General features: G+C 38.6%; 1 protein-coding gene across 7 annotated transcripts in view; it reads left to right on the plus strand.

The window, feature by feature from the left end:
* Positions 1-18,679, plus strand: part of myo18ab (myosin XVIIIA b) — a 296,427-nt gene that overhangs the window by 61,641 nt on the left and 216,107 nt on the right. Inside the window, exon 1 of one of the 7 annotated variants that reach the window (XM_048612576.1) lies at positions 7,133-7,151. The exons of the other annotated variants lie outside the window; for them this stretch is intronic. The gene's annotated coding sequence lies outside the window, so the exon portion shown is untranslated. Of the gene's footprint in view, positions 1-7,132; positions 7,152-18,679 lie in introns of those variants that run through there. 7 annotated transcript variants of the gene reach the window in all.

Here is an 18,679-nt window from a genome sequence, read left to right on the forward strand (position 1 = left end):
CTCTGCAAAATTCTTCGTAGGTGTTTTCCTGTCACTGGTATGGTTGGTACAAAATTCAAATAGAAGATATAATCTGTACGTGCAAAACATTAAGCAGCCATTTTATAAGATGTGCCGATATTATCAAAATTTGGCATGGTAATATCTCTGATACAATTTTGCCCCAAAGAGTCTTGTGTAATCTTCTACAGCCTTTTGTAGATTTAAGGATGGCTGGTTTGAGAAATACAAGCTAGAAGTCAACCTTGTTGGATGTAGCAGAATCCTGATATCCTGGGGATGAAAAAGATTCACCTTGCTCCCATCCCTCCGCAATGCATCTGTATGTTAAAATTGTAGTCTAACACATTTTTTCCGGTCTGCTGTGAGATTAAAGTGGCACCGTCCCCTCTTGTTTCTTCTCTTCTTTTGGGCTTCTTCCAACCTGACACCAAATGCAGGCTGCACTGCAAGTTGAAATTGCTTCTGGCTACTTTCTGTACATTTGCTAGATGCTTTTTCCTTTAGCTGGTATTACTCCGTGAGACCACCTAAAATAAAACTGCAAACTAAACTAACTCTTTCTTTAATTTAAGGGCAGACATGAATTCCCTGAACTCTGTTTTCAGCAGTCTTTCTCTGCCATACACTCACTGACTTGGATATTTCTGTCATTCATATATCTGGACGTCTGTCTCTAAATAACACCCCAATGTTGTTCCCTGCCTCTTTTTGTAATGCATTGAACCTCTAGCCCAGCTCTTTACTTCCAGTTGTAAAACCTTGTTAAATGCATGTACACTAAAAAACACAAACATGCCTCCAGATATCTCTCAAAAAATTCAAAACCAACTTTTTAAAAGGAATCTCTTTCCTTCCTTACCATATAACACAGAAGGTATAAATTACACTTAAAGTAGAACATTGTTTATAATACAATTTTCTATGTTAATGAGGACAAAATTGTCCATTGATCAAAAAGTTTTGAAGTTGAAAATTTGTTTGCAGAATTTGTCTGTCCGTTATAGCACACGGCTACTAGAACTAGCAAGAATCTGAAAGTACCCTGCTGTCCATTTACCATCAGAAAGCAATAAAGAATTTGGTGTTTATTATTATTTGTATTTATGCTGCAAAATTCCAGTACTTTACTCTGTCTTTGCGGTGATCATAGTGCTTGCAAAAATAGATGTACTATCTCTGGTATTTATGAAATAGACAATCTACCTTGGTTCAGAATAAATCTCTACTTAAATATATTTAATATTTCTGCAAAATGTTTTGAGTTTGAGGATTGTGTAACTATTGTGAGCAAAAGACTTTGCTATCTTTGGCAAAACTGTGCAGTATGATTTTGTTTTCAATTTGGAAAGAACAATGCTCATAATATGAGGATAAAAGTATCTTATTTGATCCCACTGTTCTGAAATTGAGTTGGGTATGAGAAGAACACTTTGAATTGTGGGGTGGGGAGGGTAACTTAAAATTTGGACCGGTTAGATTTGTATCTGTTGGCATTTAACAGTAAGCGATCACTTGATTGAAACATATACGCATTAATCAATTAAAACCTTCTAACTGACTAAAGATTTAACGGCATCTTACATTTGTTTAGTACATCCTTATCGTGGTGTGACCCTTTGATCTTTTACTTATAACTTCTTTGTCTGATACTACTTCTCTCACTAACACCTGAAAGAAGAGTGAGGCTCCGAAAGCTTGTGTTTTCAAATACACCTGTTGGACTATAGCCTGGTGTCGTGTGATTTCTGACCTTGTCCACCCCAGTCCAACACCGGTATCTCCACATAGTTTTCAGGTAGCCCTTTTGCTGTTTCAATCTGCAATCAAAAACACAAAATAAAATTGTCGTCTTAGTATGATGGATGACAAACATATGTCCTGAAGTCAACTAGTAGAACTCCCAGGTGTTGTTAACATAGTTCGAGGTGTGGCGTCTGGATTCTAATATTTGCTGTAGTTCCACAGCAACCTGCTCGCAATGGTGTGTTCTCCCTGCAAAGATGCAGCAATTCTACTGAATTGCAGAATCCTTATGATCCAGAAGAAGTCCATCTTGTTTGCATTGGATCTACGAATGAGTATCCCGACTTGGATCTATGCTCCCACCCTTTTACACTGTGTATAGTTTAAAATTAAATAATATTTCATGCAATTGTTTTGTCATCAAATGAAAAATATTGGCTTACCTTTTTCATTCCATGGCAAAGGAAGAACACTCACTGGTCATTGTGCTGACATTTGACCACAGAAATTTTGTTTGTCAGGCAGTGATTCCCTCAGACCTGGTTATCTTTTCAATGCACATTCTGTTTCAGGGTTCTGTTGCATGACAGGCTTTTCAACCAAACATGTTCAAGAATCTCCACTGAACAACGCAAAATCCAAACCAGGAAGTATAAAGCAAGAAACATACAATAAAATAAAGACTGAGAAATATGGGAAAGATTAAGGAAGAGAGATAAGAAATAGAATATGGTAAAACCTCTTTTTTTACAATCTAACATCAAAGTTGTATAAGAAAAGCAGCTTGTTTGAGCATTTGCAGCCATTTTTAGTGGGGAAGCTAATGTGCAAAGGCAGCAAATTCATGCCAATCCAATTATGTGAATGTCCAAAAATAGTCGAAAATTGCAACCATGCACCTTTCTATGGAGCCGTGTGTCAACTTTGAGACTTTTTGTTTAACTGTACATTTCTGGTTCTCCCAAAGTTCCTGCCAGATTTTCTATTATTGTTAACGGTGACTACTGATGGCCTCCGAGCAAGACAGTGGTCTGTTGTTTATTCTTACTGTTGCTTGTGGGACTTTGTAGTGTGTATATTGCCTGTAGCGTTTCTTGCATTATAATTGATTACACTTCACAGTACTTTATAAATTTAGTACTTTTGAAGTCCGGAAGACTTGAAAGGCAATGAACGCAGATCATGATACAATTTAGTGTCTTGCTCAGTCGCGTGCTGAGATGTTAAGCTTTGTGTGAAAAGTAGGACGGCAGTGCCCTCAAGTGGTGGGTAATAGCATTTTAACAAAAGTAAAAACCTAAAGAACTACAAATACTGTAAGTCAGAACAAAAACAGAAATTGCTGGAAAAGCTCACCGGGCCTGGCAGCATCTGTGGAGAGAAATCAGATTTAATGTTTCGGGTCAAGTGACCCTTCCTCCGAACGTTTTAATACCCGGTTTCTGCTGTGATTGCTAGTGTGCTGCTTGATCGACTGTTGCATGGCTGAAATGGTCTTGAGTCAGTTGGTAGATCAAATTAGGAAATAGAAGCAGGGTAGATGTGTCCAACCTGCTTTTAGTCACTGAACAGCATTTTATGGTTAATCAAAAGTGCTAATCAATAACCTTGAAGAAATCTGCCCGCAAGAACTAGCAACTTCCATGCCATGGTTTCCCTTTTTGACATTAGCAGTTTAAATCCGGCACCAAGTCAACAGCATGTAACAGCAATTAGCAAGAAGAGAACAGGAGTTCTTTATAAATGCCACTTATTTCAGGATTGAATTCTGCACATTTCCCCTGTGTCAAGTCACTTAACTGAAGGTTAAGTTCTGTGTTAGTCTGCATAAATGTGACTCCAAAGATTACTGTTAATTTCAGTGCAGTAAAGACTGTATATGCTGACAGTTTCTTGATTGTTGTTGGAGTCGCACTCATTCATGCAAATGAGAAGTATTCCAAAAAACTCCGGACTCGTACCTTGCACCTTGTAGACGCTTTGGTAAGTTACTTGCTACAGCATTCCTTGTCTCTGATCTGCTCTTATAGCCACTATATTTATAGACAGAGTCCAGTTATTTTTCTGGTAAATAGCAAACCTCAGGATGTTAATAGTTGGGGATTCAGTAACCGTAACACCATTGAATGTCAAGAAACTGAGGTTAAATTGTCTCTCATTGCAAATGATCATTGTCTAGCACATGTGTGACCTGAATGTTACTTGCCATTTTCAGCCCAGGCCTGGATATTGTCCAGATCTTGTAGCATTTGGACATGGACTGCTTCAGTATATGAAGAGTTGCGAATGGTGCTAAACATATGCAATCGTTGCTGAACATCCTCACTTTGATCTTTGATCCTCACGGAGGAAAGATCAGTGATGCAGCTGAAGATGGTTGGATCTAGGACACCACCCTGAGGAACTCCTGCAGAGATGTCCTGGAGCTGAGATGACTGACATCGGACTATAGGAACGGAGTAGGCCATTCAGCCACTTGAGCCGGTTTCACAGTTCTGAGAGACCATGGCTAATCTGTAGCCTAACTGCACATAGCTGCCTTTGACCCATAAGTTTTAATACCTTTTGCTTAACAAAAATCTATCTACCTAAGATTTAAAATTTACAACTGATCCTGCATCCCATGCCATTTGTAGAAGAGTTCCAAATATCTACCACCCTTTGTACATAGAAGTGCTTCCTACCATCTCTCCTGAATGATCTGGCCCTGATTCGCAGACTATGCCCCCTAATGCTAGAATCCCTAACCAGATACTTTTTTTACCTACCTTGTCTATTCCTGTTACCATCTTGAAGACTTCAACTAGATCACCCCTTGACTTTGTAAATTTGAGAGAAAACAGGCTTAGTTTGTGTAATCTCTCCTCATAATTTAACCTCTGAAGTCCAGTATAGTTCTTGTAAATCTTAGTTGTACTTCCTGCAAGGCAATATATCCTTCATAAGATGTGATGCTAACAACCACAGCCATCTTCCTATGTGCCAGGTATGACTCTAACTAGGGAGAGTTTCATCCTTGAGTCCCATTGACTCCAGTTTTGCTAGGGCTTCTTGATGCCACAGTCAGTTAAATGTGGCTGTGATGCCAAGTGCTGTCACTCTCACCTCGCCTTTGGAGTTTAGCTGTTGTGTCCATGTTCGAACCAAGACTGTAATGAGGTAAGGAGTCAGGTAGCCCTGGCAAAACCCAAACTGGGTGTCAGTGAGCAGGTTATTGTTGAGCATTTGCTGCTTGATAGCACTGTTGATGACACCTTCTGTCACTTTACTGATGATCGAGAGTAAGCTCTGGGACAGTAATTGCTGGATTGGATTTGTCCTGCTTTTTGTATACAGGTCATACCTGAGTAATCATCCACATTATTGGATAAATACCAGTGTTGTAGTTGTACTGGAACAGCTTGGCTACATGTGTGGCAAGTTCTAGTGGGCAAGTCTTCAATATGATTGCTAGAATGTTGTCAGGGTCCATAGTCTTTGCAGTATCCAGTGCCTCCAACCATTTCGTGATATCATGTGGAGTGAATCAAATTGGCTGAAGACTGGTTTCTGTGATATTGGGAACCTCTGGAGGAATTCAAGATGGATCATCCACTGGGAAATTTTCACTGAAGATTGTAAATGCTTCAGCCTGATCTTTTGCTGGACTCTCCCATCATTGAGGATTGGGATATTTGTAGAGCATTCTCCCCCAGTCAGTTGGTTAATTATCCACCACCAATCACAAGTGGATTTGGCAGGATTGCAGAGTTTAGATCTGAAACATTGGTTGTGGGATCGCTTAGCTCTACCTAACATGTTGCTTCACCATATTGACACCTCATTTTTAGGTATGCCTGATACTGCTCCCGGCATGCTCCCGTGCGCTCTTCACTGAACCAGGGCTGATCCCTGGGCTTGATGGTAGAGGAGTGGATATGCCAGATCATGAGGTTACAGATTGCATTGGAATATGATAGCCCACGGCACGTCATGGTTGCCCAGTCTTGAGTAGTTATATCTGTTCAAAGTCCATCCCAGTTAGCACAGTGAAAGTGCTATAAGTATTATGTAAGTTATTATCACTGAAGTCAGGACTTTGTCTGCATGGTCACTCTTGATGATACTGTCATGAACAGATGCACCAGCAGCAGGTAGGTTGTGGATGAGGTCATGTATGTTTTTCTCTCTAGTTGGTTCCCTCACTCACCTGCTGTGGACCCAGTTTAGCAGCAGTGTTCTTTATCATGTGATTCTATCAGTAGTGCTGTTGCTGAGCCACTCTTTTTTTGATAGCCATTGAAATTCTCCACCCAGAGTACATTCTGCATCCTTGTCTCCCTCCTCAGCTAAGGATGGACGGTACATGGTAATCAGCAGGTGGTTTTGTTGCCCATGTTTGACCTGACACCATGAGACTTCATAGGTCTAGAGCCAATGTTGAGGATTCTCAGGGCAACTAGCTCCTGTCTGTATACCGCTGTGCTGCCACCTCTTCTGGATTTGGCTTGCCAGTGTGATGAGATATATCTAGGGTTGGTAATGGTGTCTGTTTTAAACTTCATTTCAAAACTTTAAGTAATTTGAAATCAGATCTAAGTGCAGTGCAGATGTTATGTTACATTGTTGGCGATCATTTTTGTGACTATCAAGGGATAAGCTAATAATTGCACATCTTGCCAATAGCAGACAAATATTACATTGTATGGTATAATGATCTTGCCATTCTAAAATCACACCAAAATTAGTCAGTTTACAGTGAGCTATTGGTATTTTCACTCAATGTAACTGTAGTAATCATTAGCAACTGTAGATTACAACTTTGTAGTCCCTATAATTTTGACTCATTTACATTTTGTTTTATTATTTACAGTGTTAATTACAATTTTAATCAGTTGTGTTGTAAGAAGTGGGAAAAAGAGTGGCCAGCTTTAAAGGGTTAAACAGCTATATCTATAACAAACGTGTTGCAAATTAGTTCTGAACAGGAAAAGGAGGGTTTTGTTTTCTCTCTGAATGGAAATTACGTCAACGATTACTATGGTGTTGCTTCTGCCAAAAGGAAATAGAAGTGCTAGAAATATGACATATCAACAACCAGATGACAACATTTGTTTGTATTATAAAGTTTTATATACAAAGCTATTTTTAATGACTTCACAAGGAGAGAATAAAGTCAAATAAAGTTGTGATGAAGGACCAACTGTTGAAACTGAGCATACATTCTTTAGTTATTTTTAGGAGGCCTGTAACGACCCAGCTGTCTTGTTGCAGTGTCAGTGAAATGACACTTTGACAGCCTATCAAATTTCCCCTTCATTCTGAACGGAAGCTTACATCAGTGGCTGAGGTACTTCTTTAAAACAGCACCATTGGGAGTGTGTGTAGCTGGCATCTTGAGATTTACCTTTAAAACCAGAAACGAGGTATTTAAAATTAGGTTTATGTTTTGCTTTCATGAGTTTGTTGGATGTTATAACACAGGTTACCAATCTTTCTTATCTAACAGTTTGTGTCTTGCCTTGTTTAGGCCAAAGTTGTTGTCTGTGTCTATTTTTAGTGATAACGGAAAGTGGTGCAGGCATGTCTGGTTCTAATGCTGAATCATTTTGTCCAAAAAGTCTGAGAGGTTACCTTTAATTTAACAGGTTTCTATTTCTTAATATTGGTTTGTGCAGATTGCTTCTGAGTTTAAGATTTATTTGAACCAAAAGAGAGAGAATGCATATATGCCATTTCAAAGCAGTTTTTATGTTTGTTCGATGAACTTGCGCATTGTAATGGTGTTTTCTTGTTTCCCAGAATATTCTCAAAAATATTCTCAAGTCTTTAGGCTGATTTTTGAACCATTGTTAAAGGTTCCACCATGCACAGTTTATTGCGATGCCTGATTTAGTTTTAATGGAGTAGGAAAGTTTGATTTCACCCAAGATTTTAACTTTTGAACCTAATTTTCTTTATTGTGAATAAATAAAAATATATTTTTGTCGTACCTATTTGTAAGAATGTGAAGTTTTCTCTGCTAGTGTTGTCTACATTATAATGCAAATAGATCCTTTGAAATACTGCTTCATTTTAAAATTTAGGAGTTTGGCATATCTGCAATAAAATGAAGCTGTTTTTAAAATTAGACTTGGTGCAAATAAACATTGTCTTTTATTGTATGGGTAGGAATTTTTGAAAATGTTGTAGAAATACATCTCTGCCCTGACTCAGCCTGCTTACCATTGGAGACACTCTTCCATGTCCTAGCTATTTCCAGATTCAGTAGTGTAGTTGCTTTCCTGGCCAGCCACCCGTTTCTTTACTCTAAGCTTTAATTCATTCAAAGCTCTTTCCTGTATTCGATCCCACAGTTTTACTTCTGCGTGCATGACTTTTGATTACCTTAACACCTTTTAATTAAGACCCACGTCCCCTGCCCTGTCCCTGTTGTCCGGCATTTCCCATGGCTAATCCACCTAGCCTGCACATTCCTGGACACTATGGGCAATTTAGCATGGCAGTCTACCTAACCTGCATGTCTCTGAACTTTGTCATCCAAGTTATTAATATGTATTGTAAATAATTGTGGCTGCAGGACTGATTTCTGTGGCATTCCAGTATTTATGGGTTGCTATTGCTGAAAACGCCCCGTTTATCCGCACTCTGTCTTCTATTAGTTAGCCAATCCTCTATCTATGCTAATATATGAACCCCCAATACCATGGGTTGTTATGTTTGTTATGATATGGAGATAGGCAGCCAAATCAAATCAGCTTTCCTATCTGTGTTCATTCACAACACAGTAAAATTAAAACATTCAAAGACCCTCAAAATTGACCCCAGTGGTTCCTTAGCAATGAATAACCAGTCCCAGGTTCTCTGAATAATGAACTTTACAGAGTTTGTAGCTTAAACAAAAGACTTAGCAATTTTCTAACAATACAGTGACTTTATAACAAAATTAAATGACAAAGTAATTAATTATTTATGATTTAAATCAATAACCTTTGTTTCCAACCCTATTCGTGCAAAAGATGGATAGACCAATAAAAAAAAATACAAAACTAGCCAGTGATTTTTACAATACATTGTCACACTGGCATATATGACTGACATCTCCAGAAAATCAACTAAGAAACAATCAGGATCACCTTTTTAGTTCTTTCTGAGGAAGTTTTTGATACTTAAACTTACTTTATGTTCTCTGAACTTCCAATAGCTGATAATGGAAGGTTAGACAGGGAGCTTTCTTCTTCCCTTTCAGACTTGCTGGTGCCAGTTCCCAGGTGCTAGAATGGCCAAACATCTATCTGGTTAAACATGCGGCTTCTCCTTACCATTGAGTTTATGGAATCCTTTTGATCAAGAACTTGCAAATAACTTCTAGGCCTGGTGTCACAAACAAACAATAGCTTGTCTTTTTTTTAATACAAGCTGCTGCCCAGTCATGTTCAAAAGTCATGTTCAACTCAGTTCTCAGTTCGTAGTTCCAAACCAAAATTGATAAAAGAATTAAGTAACACAAAATTAGTGAGGATTCTAACATCTTATTACATAGCCTTATGTGCAATAGCTTATCGAACGCCTTTGAAATTCGAGTATATTATATCTTCTTGTTCCCTTTATCCATCTTGTTTTTTTTTGCTCCTCATAAGAGCTCATAAATTTGTCAGACATGATTTTTCCCCTTCATTGGGCCATGCTGACTCTGCTCAATTATATTATTTATTGCTAAATGCGCTGCGATTACATTCATCATTATAGATTCCCAACATTTTCTCAGTGACAGACATTAAGATAACTGTCCAATGGTTAGATATAGTTACCTGTAGTTGTCTCCTTCCCTTTTTGAAAAAGATTAGAAGTTTCCAGTCCCCTGGGACTTCCATAGAATCTTCGGATTCTTGGAAGATTTGTAGCAGTGCATCCATTAACTCTGTACCTACTTCCGTTAAAATCCTAGGAAGCAACCCATCAGGTCCAGGCATTTTATTGTCCTTTAGACCTATTAGCTTCCCGAGTACAGAAAATTATGTCCCTGAAATATGGGAGGTTTACGTACTATTCACAATCTCCATGATGTCTAAGTAGTCAGTTGAGGGTGTGAGTGAGAAGACTCTCTGCTGGTATGTTTTATTTAGGGCAAAGTTGCATTATTATTTAGTGATTTAGCTGTAAATAAAGCATAACAATGGTTGTATACCCCTGCGTTGCGTTTCTGTTACCTAGTGTAAGTTTTTACATTGATTATGTGGACTTCTTGATCAACCAGTACACTCCGCGTCCCCTAGGTACCAGTTAATAAAAAGTTTGCTGTGCTTTTTTTCTCGAGCAATAGTTATTGTGTTTACTTCCTGCCATTAGCTCTTCAATTCTTTTCAATATTTCTGAAATGTTATTAGTGTTCTCTACCATGAAGACTGATGCAAAGTATTTATTCACTCCTCTGTCATTTCTTGTTTCCCCAATATTATTTTCCCAGCCTTATTCTCTCAGCCTTATTCTCCAAGGGTACAAGCTCAAGTGGCTTCTTTCTTCTTTTTTATAAATTTATAAAGGGGGGGGCGGTTCTATAGACTACTCACATCAGCGTCGTTGTTATTTCTCACTTTCACTCTTATGGATTCCTCATCATCCGATCCTTGATCATTTCTTGCAATCATACGTGAGACTTTTGTACTAACAAAGCTAACCCATCACCCTTACCTGCCTACCTGATCCTTTTGAGAAGTCCCATTCCAGTGATCTTTTAGTTCTGAGCTTTGATCTTGTTAAGCCTCATTGGGGTAGTGCCCTGGAAATCAAACACTGCTATTCCTGAAATTGGCATAAAAGATAAAGATTGTTTAAAAGAAGTTTACAGAATTCCCCAATATTCCTGTCTTTTTAAACCAATTTTCTGTACTTAACAAGAGTTACTATGTGTTACATTTAAATAGAATCTCATTACAGATAAACAATTATGAACAATTGACATAACACTATTAGTTAAAATTCTAACTAACTTGTATATTAACTTTTATATTACTGGCTAGCTTACCCTCATATTTAATTTTCTCCCTCTTTATTTCTTTTTTTTTTGTTACCATCAAAGCAGTGGAAACAGTCAGAAGGGTAATGGTAAATGTGCATGGCCAATGTGTTCCCTAAAGTTGAAGGGTGGGACTAACCAGCACAGGGAATCCTGGATATCAAGATTTATCCATGTAGGATTGGATAAAAAAACAAAATGAAACTTGGGTAGATACCAAAGGTTCAAAATGATGGATGCCCCAGAGGAGTATAGAAAATGCGGGAGGTTGCTTAAAAAAGAAATTGGGAGAGCAAAGAGAGCACGTGAGAAAACACAGGTCAGTAATGTTAAGCAAAATCCAGAGGTATCTGAAAAATATATTAAGGGAAAGAGAAAGACTCATTAGGGACCATAATGGCAGCCTCTGTAGAGCTGGAAGACACAGGTGAGTTTTTAATGAGTTCTTTGCATTTGATTTCACAATGGAAAAGGACGATGTAGATCTGGAAATCAGGGTGAAAGTCTGTGGTAGAGGTATTAGCAGGCTTGAAACTAGATACCCAGGTCCGGTTGTACTAAACTGCTATGGGGCAAGGGAGAAGATTGCAGGGGCTCTGACATTAATTTTCAAAACTCTTGAGCTGCCTCCAGTCCTCTGGCGCCCATCCTGTAGCCAGTGTATTGCCTTTATTCATGAAGGTTGGTAGGGATAAACCAGGAAACTGCAGGTGAGCGAGTTTAACATCTGTGGTAGGGAACCTATTGAAAAAAAATTCTGAGAGGCAGAATTAATCTCCACTTGGAGAGGCATGGATTAATTTTGAATAGTTAGTATGGCTTCGTAAGGGAGGATCATGCCTAACAAATTTCATTGCATTTTCTAGGAGGTGACAAGGTGTGCAGAAGAAGGTATTGCAGGCAGTTATGAATCGAGATGTGATTGATGTGTAAAAAGATCTTAGGGGCATTGCAAGAGTAGATAGGCAAACATTTTTCCCCTTTAGTAGAGGGCTCAGTAACCAAGAGGCACAATTTTAAGTTAAGGAGCAGGACATTTAGAGGGCATTTATGGAAATATTTTTTTCATCCAGAGAGTTGTGGGTGTCTTGAACTCACTGTCTGAACAAGTGGTAGAGGCAGGAACCCTCAATCCCATTTGAGAAATATTCAGATGAACACTTGAATCACCATGACATTCAAGGCACTGGACCAAGTGATGGAAAATGGGTTTAGAATTGATCGATGTTTGATCACCAATATGGATACGATGGGCCTTTTTATGCTATAAAAACTCTATTTATGATTCTGAGGCGGCTTGTTGTGGGAGAATCTATAACTAGAGAGTCGCTGTTTCTAAATAAATGGTCAGTCATTCAGGACAAAGATGAGAATCTTTTTTGTGCACAGGTTTAAGAGTCTTTGGAACATTCTCCCTCAAAAAGCTTTGGATGTAGAGGCTTGACTTTTTTTTAAAGTTAGAAGTGGATAAATTTGTGAAAGGAAGGGATGGAAGGTTCTCTGGATAAGTAGAAATGTGAAGTAATTAGATCAGCCCTGAATTTATTGAATGGCACTTTGGGGCCTACTTCTGTTCTTAATTGATAAATTTGTATGTGAAAGATGGCACCTTCAATGGTGTGATACTCCCAGCACTAGCATGGAATTTCTACTTGGATTTTCATGCTGAAATCCTGGAGTTAAGACTCAAACCTGGGAGCTTTTTGATTATCAGGTAGGAGTGCAGTTGTGTAGGTGTTTTGTGCAGTGTTGAGACATCTGACCCACAATGTAAAACTGAGAACAATCTTCAGGTTATGTTATGGGCAATGGCAAAGTTTTTGAGAGAAGGGGTATAACTGCTAGGATTGGTTCCTTCACTCTAAGCTACTTAGATACCTCCTTTGTCAAAGTGAAGAATATTGTAAACTTTCAGCATTGTTATTAACGTTTTAACGAAGATCTGTAGCTCGGATTGTGGTTGGAGTTGGTTGGTTCGCCGAGCTCACTGGCTTTCGTGCAAATGCTTTGTCTCCCTTCTAGGTGAAATCGTTAACGCTGTGTAGCCTCCGTTGAAGCGCTGATGTTCTATCCCACTCTAAATTTATATGGTCCGATCTGTCATGGTGGGCAGTGTTGTTTCTGGTTTTGTACCATAAGTGTGTTACCACACGCTTTGTCTTCAACGGCCAGGTATAAGAACAAATTAATGGAACACTCATGGATTCACCCATCTCTGGGCTCATAGCGGAAGCTGTTATGCAAAGACTAGAATGCACAGCCCTCCCCCAGATCCAGTCTAAACTATGGGTTAGATATGTGGAACATACCTTTGTGATTGTTAAACAACCAAAGTTAGAAGAAACACAACACGTTATGAGCAGTATATTCACTGGGATCAAGTTCACCAGGGAAGAAGAGAACAACAATCAACCCCCACTTCTAGACATAATGGTGGTACAAACGTACAATCAGGAATTCCATACCAGCGTATGCAGAAATACTCTAAACACAGGCCAAATCCTGAATTACAACAGTAACCACCCCAGTGTCCACAAACAGACCTGTGTCAAGACTCTGTTTAACGAGCGATAACTCACTGCAAAACTGCAGGGCTGTGCAAAAACGAAAGGAACATCTATAGAGTCTTTGCAAACAATGGTTATCCTAACAGCTTCGTCTGCCGATGCCTGGCAAACAAACAACACCAAGAAGACACTGTATGCCCCAACACACTGGCCACCCTACCCTATGTTAGAAACATATCAGAACTGACTACAAGATTCCTACGACCTCTTGGAACAAGGATAGCATACAAACCAACAGCCACACTTCGCCAGTTACTCTCAAAGGTGAAAGACCCCATACCCACAATGAACAGGACAAATGTGATATATAAAATACCATGCAGCAATGGCGAGAAACACTACATAGGACAGACGGGCAGGAAACTCACCACCAGGATACATGAACACTAACTCGCAGCAAAACGGCACAACCAACTCTCCCTTGTTTCAATACAGTTCAACATAGAAGGACGTCAGTTTGACTGAGACAAAGTTACAGTACTAGGGCAAGTGAGACAAAGACAAGCACAAGAATTCCTGCAGGCCTGGTTTTCAACCACTGCTGCAATTAACAAACGTGTTGAAGTAGACCCCATCTGCATACTACTACAGTACAAAATCGGAAACAAGACCGCCCACCGTGGCAGACCGGACCCGACAAATTCAGAGCGAGGCAGGACAACAGCGTTTCAACGGAGGCTACACAGCACTGACAATGTCACCTAGAAGGGAGATGAAACATTTGTATGAAAACCCTTTAGCTCAGCGAACCAACTAATAACTCCATTATTATTAATATTTATATATTACTTCATTGTTATTAGGACCGTGAAAAGACTAAAGACTTTAGTAAAGACTAAAAGCCAACATTTTTAAGCTAGTGATGAATGTAATGATTCATTTTCTCAAGTACTCTATTCTCCCCAGAATAGAGATTGATACTATGAAATGCTGACCTTTATTCTACAGCTCATGAAGGCAGCTGTAACTGAGATAATGACTAACTGTGATAACTTGCTATATTACAAGTGTGATCACACTCCAAAAGTACTTAATTGGTGATGAATTGCTTCTGGCCAACTGAGGTGGGGAAAGACTCTGCTGTAAATGCAAGGCCTTCTTTCTTTCCTTTTTCTCATGTGTCTACACTGTCATTTTTTTCTCCCTAATATTTGCAAGTCTGCCATAAACTTATGTACAGCATCTCTGAAAACCAAAGTCTTTATCAAAAGATAAATTACCTGATTATAACCATGCCTGACTCATGATGTTCACATTGTCGTATTGAAAGGCCAGTATTGTGACTGGAAGTGCCATTGTGGCTTTGGGAGAAGCAGTTTTTTTGACAGTGAACCAATGACTTCTCTGCAGGATGTCCTGAAATGTTTGTGTTGTTTAGTGCTGATATTTGGGCTTCAATCTATTTAAGAACATGGAAAATTGAAACAATCCAAGCGGTATCTGATAGCATAGAGAGGCTTTGTGTTCAAATAGTCCCGTAAATTAATTTGAAGGAAATAAAATTTTACTGGCTGGTGCTCATTGGCCAGCAAGGTGCAGAATTGTCATTAAAAACTTGGACACGTCTGGGTCATTACTGATTTTTAAGGGTGGGACGTGCTCCCTACTCCTGACCTGCACACAAATCCAGTCTGGGAGTTAGGAATGGGCAATAAATTCTGCTTTCTCAGTGTTTCTCACATTCCAATATTTTTTCACAGATTTGTTAATACTATGAGAAAGTAGTAAAGATTGAAAAGATTGCAGCCACTATAATATGACAATAATGTTAAGGTTCCCATCATTTGATACTTATTACAAAATTCTGTGATGGAGGCAATCATTTAAAAGTTTGTACGTATTTTTCTATAATAAAATTAAAAAAAAATTTGTAAAACTCAAGTCTGGCAGCATCTGTGAAGGATAGACTTCATGGTCTGAAGTTGGTGAAATAACTATTGAGTCCAGAATGCTGTAAAATTCTGAGATGCTGTTTCTCTAGCTTGAGTTGAGCTTTACTGGAATACTGTAGCAGACCAAGGACAGAAATGTGAGAGCAAGATGGTGTTTTAAAATGACCAAAACTTTGGGCTGTGTTTGTGCATTGGGTCTGCATTTAGATTGCTTGATCCAGAGGAGACTACATTGTGAGCTTAATGTGATGGAGTCAGGGAAACCGAGGTAGTAGCATGAGCCTTTCTGGGAATTGGGATGTGAGGAAGTGTAGTCAATGTAGTTGTTGGAGTTAGACAGTCTGTCCCCAGAAGTGAAGACAGAAGAGTCAAGGAATGGATGAATTAGAGATGAATCCAGTGAAGGCTACAGAAGTATGGAAGATATATTAAACAAAATAAAGATTTCCTGTTCCAGATGAGAGCAGGAAGTGATACTGATACATCGTTGGTGTCCCAGAAAAAGGGTTGTGGGAAGGGACATCCCGCCAATTAGGATTTGAGCAAGGAATATTCCACAAACCCCTGAAATTGACAGCATTACTAGAGCCTGTGTAGGTATCCATGGCCACACATTATTTGGAAATGAAACATGTTGAAGAAGTTATTAAATGAGCCTAAGCTCAGCCAGGCAGAGGACGATCATGGTGAATGGAGACTGTTCAAACCTCCATTCGAAGAAGAAGTGAAATGCCCTCACACTATTCTGGTGGGGAATGGCGTTGTAGAGGGATTGGATGTCCGTAGTAATGTGGTAGTGATTAAGGCCAGGAAATTGGAAATTGTTCAAATTGCCATAGGGAGTCAGAAGAATTGAGTGTAGGTGGGAAGAAATTGGAGAACAGAAGATAAAATTGTCAAGAAAAGAAGAAATTAGCTTAGTGGAACAGGAATGTGCAGAAACAGTAGGTCTGCCCACTCAGTCCTGTAATGTCTTTTTGGGGAAAAGGTAGAAGTGGGCTATATTAGGTTGGAGAATCCTTAGGGTGGGAAGCAGAGGAGGGAAGAGGAGATTACACAATGACAGTCCTAGAAACAATCATGCAATTGTTCACTGGTAAGATCATGATCCAGGAGCGGATAGGAATAATTGCCCTGGAGTTTGTGCTCAACCTCTAAATTCTGAAATTAATGCTGACCTCCTTCTGAAAGATGGTGGTTTTTCTTTTAAAATAAATATATAACTACCCTAGTGTCAACCTAATGTTCTTGTTCTTTGTTAACCAAGGTTGCTTAATTTCTAAGTAAGTTCTCAAGTAATTACTAAATTAGAATTTTTAAAATGTGAATAACAGAAGCATGTAAATTTTGGACAAATTTGAGCGTAAATGACAAGAATCAAAACAAAAACTGTTTGAAAGACTGGAACTTTAAATGTCCCTTGGAGAATTTAGGTAAAAAGCTTGAAAATGGAAAGCACTGTAAAAGTCAAAATGAGGTTAGAGAAATAAACTTGACAGACTAAAAATCTAAATTAGATCACACAATAAATGATCAAAATGTAGTTTTGCCTTAATTGTCTGTTAGATCCAGATCTAGTCTTTGTAGCAGTCGTCCCATATATACTGTGATATTAGACCAGAAACGCCTGTTTGGGAGTCTTTCATTTTGTTTTCAAAATTTTCATGCTTCATACCCATGTTGAAGAGTGAGTAAACTAAGTAAATATCATTATTTCAGTTGTTTGATAAACAAATGAATGATGCGATCTGAAGGAAAAAATAGGCACTTGTTGTAAATATTACTTAATTATTGCTTGGCCGTGTTCTTAAGTGATTTATACCTGATATACCTCTCTCTTTAGCCTAAGTTAAATCAAGAATATTTTCCTGACTCTTCTATCTACTGAAATTAAGCCAGTCTTTCAAATGCTCTTATCTTCCTTCACATAGCTGCTAAATTTAACAATCCTTAACTGCTGTAAACACCCCAGATAGTTTAAGAATCTGGGATTTCTTTCTTTTACTTCCTCACTTAAGGAGTATATTAGAGAGTAGGGTTTGTTTCAACACTAGAACTTAATGAAATTATTTAAGAATTTCATTTTATTAGTAGAAATTTATAAGCAATATACTTGTGAATAAGTAGGGGCTGTACTAAAAGGCTATCAAAAGTTGAAATACCAAATCCAATAAAATACAGTTTGGTATTTTTGGATATTCAGGAATATGTAAGAAAAGAATATCCATCAACATTTAGAGATTTTCTTTAAAGCCCTGATCAAGTAAAGTTTGGGGTTGGGTAGGTGTGGTGTGGTGGATAAAATCTTTTGAGCAGCATTTTGGAGGGTTTCGAATACTTTTCAATTCTTCAGTGAAAAAGATCTTTTTTATATTGTTCTGATCCCACCTCTGCTATGCTCTGTCGGTGTCCGTCCTCTCTCTGATTTTCTCCCACTTCCATTTGATGCTATGTCATTTAACATTATTTCTTAGTTATTTGGTGAAGATTCCTTTATGAAGCTCTGAGCTTCAGTCTAGTCTGTTTGTGATGATTTGGAACTATTATATGAAGATTAATCTTCCTTCTATCATTATTTTCAGCCTTAAAATAATCCTTTGTTGAAGGTTTGTCATAGTCATAAAGCACAGAAACAAACCCTTTTGGTCCAACCAGTCCATGCTGAACACAATCCAGACTAAACTTGTCCCACCTGCCTGCTCCTGGCCCATATCTCTCCAAACCTTTCCTATTCATATACCTATCCAAATGTCTTTTAAATGTTGTACTTGTACCCACATCCACCACTTCCTCAGGAAGTTCATTCCACACACGAACCACCCTCTGTGTAACAAAAAAAATTGCTTCATGTCTTTTTTTAAACTTTCTCCTCTCACTTTAAAAGTGTGCCCCCTAGTCTTGAAATCCTCCATCCTTGGGAAAAGATAACTACCATTAACTCTATCTATACCCCTCATTATTTTATCAACTACTATTAGGGCTCCTCTCAACCTCCTACTCTCCAGTGAAAAAAGTCCCAGCCTATCCAGCCTTTGTTTATAACTCAAACCTTCCATGCCTGGTAACATCTTGGTAAATGTCTTCTGAACCCTCTCCAGCTTAATATCTCCTTCCTATAATTGGGCTACCAGAACTGGACACAGTGTTCCTGAAGAGGCCTCACTGATGACCTGTACAACCTCAACATGACTTTCCAACTCCTATATTCAAAGGACTGAGCAATGAAGGCATGCATGCCAAACACCTTTTTAACCGTCCTGTCTATGTATGACAGTAAGGATGTTTCATTTCTCTGCACTTAGTTTACATTTTTCTGTTTTTCACGTGTGTTTGATTCTGATTATGTGATTGTAGTTTTCTGATCAGGATCTTTAAATGCCATGTTTTATCAGTTGAGTGCTTCAGGATATTATGGTTCCATTACATGCTAGACATTACATGCTAGCCATTACATGCTAGCCATTACATGCTAGCCATTA

Source organism: Rhincodon typus, chromosome 26 (assembly GCF_021869965.1).
Source record: "Rhincodon typus isolate 14 chromosome 26, sRhiTyp1.1, whole genome shotgun sequence".
NCBI lineage: Eukaryota > Metazoa > Chordata > Chondrichthyes > Orectolobiformes > Rhincodontidae > Rhincodon > Rhincodon typus.